Here is a 4,938-nt window from a genome sequence, read left to right on the forward strand (position 1 = left end):
TACACCTGTTCTGAAAGGCCCCAGAGTATGCAACAGCACTAAGCAAGGGGCACCACCAAGCAAGCGGCACCATGAAGACCAAGGAGCTCTCCAAACAGGTCAGGGACAAAGTTGTGGAGAAGTACAGATCAGGGTTGGGTTATAAAAAAATATCCAAAACTTTGAACAAAGTTGTGGAGAAGTACAGATCAGGGTTGGGTTATAAAAAAATATCCAAAACTTTGAACATCCCACGGAGCACCATTAAATCCATTATTATAAAACGGAAAGAATATGGCACCATAACAAACCTGCCAAGAGAGGGCCGCCCACCAAAACTCACGGACCTGGCAAGGAGGGCATTCATCAGAGAGGCAACAAAGAGACCAAAGATAACCCTGAAGGAGCTGCAAAGCTCAACAGCGGAGATTGGAGTATCTGTCCATAGGACCACTTTAAGCCGTACACTCCACAGAGCTGGGCTTTACGGAAGAGTGGCCAGAAAAAAAGCCATTGCTTAAAGAAGAAAATAAGCAAACACGTTTGGTGTTCGCCAAAAGGCATGTGGGAGACTCCCCAAACATATGGAAGAAGGTACATCAAGGAAAACGCTATGTCTGGCGCAAACCCAACACCTCTCATCACCCCGAGAACACCATCCCCACAGTGAAGCATGGTGGTGACAGCATCATGCTGTGGGGATGTTTTTCATCGGCAGGGACTGGGAAACTGGTCAGAATTGAAGGAATGATGGATGGCGCTAAATACAGGGACATTCTTGAGGGAAATCTGTTTCAGTCTTCCATAGATTTGAGACTGGGACGGAGGTTCACCTTCCAGCAGGATAACCCTAAGCATATTGCTAAAGCAACACTCGAGTGGTTTAAGGGGAAACATTTAAATGTCTTGGAATGGCCTGGTCAAAGCCCAGACCTCAATCCAATTGAGAATCTGTGGTATGACTTATAGATTGCTGTACACCAGCGGCACCCATCCAACTTGAAGGAGCTGGAGCAGTTTTGCCTTGAAGAATGGGCAAAAATCCCAGTAGCTAGATGTGCCAAGTTTATAGAGACATACCCCAAGAGACTTGCAGCTGTAATTGCTGCAAAAGGTGGCTCTACAAAGTATTAACTTTGGGGGGGTGAATAGTTATGCACGCTGAACTTTTCTGGTTTTTTTTTGTCCTATTTGTTAAATACTTAAAAGTATTTAGCATCTTCAAAATGGTAGGCATGTTGTGTAAATCAAATGATACAAACCCCCCCAAAAATCAATTTTAATTCCAGGTTGTAAGGCAACAAAATAGGAAAAATGCCAAGGGGGGGTGAATACTTTCGCAAGCCACTGTATCTCAATCATGATTTCGTGATGCACAGGAAAATTTGACGTGATCAAATTAAGATTCCGGCATCTGTATGTGAGCATTGGCACCTGTTACATGTCGGCCATTTTGTTTTGTTTTGGTAAACAAAAACAGTCTCTTTTACAGTAATGGGTCTAGCCTACTTCCTGAAAAAGACTACATATTATTGGTGTTGATTGTTTGTCATAATGCCGACACTCTCTTTTGCATCCTTGTCCATGATATGAAGAGTTCACTCAACAACTCATTCTGATTTTTTTATTATTTTTAGAGTGTTAAAACTAATGAGAAAAATTAAGTTATGTTTGCCTCAATAGCGGTTATGTGGGGTGTCTCACAAATTGAATATACCACCACAATTACACGGAAAGCATGCTTAGCAATATCACCATACTTTAATCTTTACATATGGGACTGCATCATATCAAAATGGCAGTGAGAATTGCACATTAAATATCTCTATGAGTATATGGCCAGTAAAGGATAGACAAGTTAGTGTGTGATAATGGTATGGCTGTGCTCAAGTTTGATATTCAGTGATGATGTTATCAGCCTACCTTTACACTTCCTCTCAATCTACCCTCAACTCATTTACTATAGACCTTTACACATCCTCTCAATCGACCCTCAACTAATTTACTATAGACCTTTACACTTCCTCTCAATCTACCCTCAACTAACTTACTATAGACCTGTACACATCCTCTCAATCTACCCTCAACTAACTTACTATAGACATACCAGTCTTTTCACAAGTTCTTATATTTGTTTAAAATATAGTCTTCAAAGAAGGATTTTGGGATCATTGTGAAGAAAATAAAACACTTTTTTTTTTTTTTTAAAGAGCAGCTCTATGAAATCAGAACACCAGAACCCCTGCAGAGAGAGAAAAAGACATCTAAATAATGTATTCTCTCGAAGATGGGGCAAAAACACAATCTTCAACCTGACTTCCAAAACAGTATTTCTCTGATGTCTCCTCATGTTCGGCATGCTAAAACATGCAAACATATACACTAAGTGCATTATAAACACTAAGTGCATTATAAACACTAAGTGCATTATAAACACTAAGTGCATTATAAATGTATGACATTTATGTTACATAACATAATATGACCCCAAAAATGTGGTTAACCCTCATGCTGAAAAATTGCATCAATGTCCCATTAAGATAAAGTGGTTTAAAGAGAGGGAGTGCAAAAGGACAATTATTCTCCATAATAAGGCCAATCAAAACAGTGGGAGAGAGATTGAGCCCATTATACAGTACCACTAAAGAGTTAGATGAATGGGCCTCTGACCAAGATAACTTGATAACAGCTCTCATAGTAATGTTGCTGGCAGACCGTGTATAGAGAAATAGTCTAGCCTCCTAGTCTATCTGCCCCTGGTGATGGGGATATTAAACAGAGTAAATCAACTCTGTCTGTAGAATAAATCTTATTCAGAACTGTTAGAACTGAAATGTTGTCCTGACTGAGAAGTTGAGGTATTCTATTTATTTGTGATCACCAGTAATCAGTAACAGAGTATTGGTTTGTAATGATTGTCAGAGTGATGTGAACAGCAGCAAATGTTGCAAGCTATTTATTGTTGTATTTGATACAGTTGTAAAGAAGCAAAGTGCACAGTACCGCAAAGCCTTCAGCATCATGATACCTACCGGTATTTATATTCAAACATATTTGTTGATAATGAAATCCAAGAGATTAATAGGATTCATCTTAAATGTGGCCCAACTCTTTGCCCATGGCAGTACCTTGCTGCTCTGGTGAGCTGAGGTAAAAGGATGTGTCAGTGCTGGGAGATGGGAGTGTGATGCTGGCTTGCCCAGGAAATAAATACCTTTTTATATTCAAAGATCTTGGTTTGTTGACAATGAAATCCAAGAGATTAATAGGACATCTCGCACTAAATGTGGCCAAACTCATGCCCATGGCTGTTCCTTTAACTTTCCACCCTGGCTGGTAAGCAGAGGTACTCTAAAATGTAGAGAGGTACTGTGTTTCTAAGACGGGTGAGTGTGGTGCTGGTAACCCAGCAAAAATGGAGCCCATTTATCATGTTCCCCACAGGCAGGACTAATTTACCCAGCAGGCAGGGGGGCAGGGGGAGGCAGGCGCCAGACAGCTGACAGCCCATCAGGGCCATGGTTTTGGTTCTCTCCCAGAAGACAGACATGCTCCGAGGCACTGGGGCTCGACGGCTTCAGACCAGCTTCAACCCACAGGGGAGCGGCACACAGTCTAAGAGAGACACAAGGAGCACGGCTAACTGCTCTACTGTGTATCAGTACAGTATGGCTGTTGGATACATGGCTGCGTCAGTATAGACAACACTCTTAGCCATACTCTTATAGAAGTGTGATACTTTCATTCTCGTTTAGCCTTCCTTCATCTCTCACAAGGTGCTGTTGAAGTTACATTTATTCAATGGGTTTCACTCTAGGTTGGAGAGGTGTTCAGAGTTGCTTGGGAGATATTCAGGGACCTGTTAGCTAGCTCCCTGAAGCATGACCTTGAATGGGGGACAGTCGACGGAAATTGCACAGTTTCTTAACCCTGAACTGAGCTAGCTAGTGGAAGTAATCTGGCCAATTGCCACTTAAAATTGTGAGTGTAGCCTGCGTTTTTTTTTTTTTTGTGAGGCCCGAGGACGGCATATATCGATGTCCTCAGGACCTTTTCAAACGTCCGAAAATGACATGTGTTTCTAGGGACCAGCCTGGAGTGTGTGTGTGTGTGTGTGTGTGTGTGTGTGTGTGTGTGTGTGTGTGTGTGTGTGTGTGTGTGTGTGTGTGTGTGTGTGTGTGTGTGTGTGTGTGTGTGTGTGTGTGTGTGTGTGTGTGTGTGTGTGTGTGTGTGTGTGTGTGTGTGTGTGTGTGTGTGTGTGTGTGTGTGTGTGTGTGTGTGTGTGTGTGTGTGTGTGTGTGTGTGTGTGTGTGTGTGTGTGTGTGTGTGTGTGTGTGTGTGTGTGTGCGTGCGTGCGTGTGCGTGTGCATGTGGAGGGAGGGGGGGCTGGCATATTAAGAGCTTGTCTGATGGAATGGGGACAGGAGAGTGGCAGCGTGACAGCAGTTGGAGCTTATCAAGCCGTCAAACACTCATCATGCACAAATTGTGCCCAACGACTGCAATCATTTCTGTTATTTATCTAAACTGTCATTTCTTGACAATCACAGATACTTCATTTTGTGTCAAGTCAGTCGTGAACACATTTCTGGAAGAACTCCGGCTGATTAGTAAAGACTAGGCTAGACTTTTGATTAAGTGTCACACAGCATAACTGCACACATCCATTATTGAAGCTGGAGTTGCAAGGGATCAGTTTATGGTTGAACATTTATTAAAAACCGACAAGTTAAATTTCTTGCTGTTACTGATGGCCTTGAACTCATTAATCAACACTGCATAGCCTTCATCTCCAATGAAATATGTTAGTCCACATATCTTCACATAAATTATGAACATTTTTCATACACACTATGTTAGCTTGAATGAATAAGTGTTACACTCAGGGAAAGTTATAGCTTACAAGGATCCCTTTTAAATGTTTTGATGTTTTAACAAACACCAATTTATCCAAATACC

The sequence above is a fragment of the Coregonus clupeaformis genome, chromosome 25 (assembly GCF_020615455.1).
Source record: "Coregonus clupeaformis isolate EN_2021a chromosome 25, ASM2061545v1, whole genome shotgun sequence".
Classification (NCBI taxonomy): domain Eukaryota; kingdom Metazoa; phylum Chordata; class Actinopteri; order Salmoniformes; family Salmonidae; genus Coregonus; species Coregonus clupeaformis.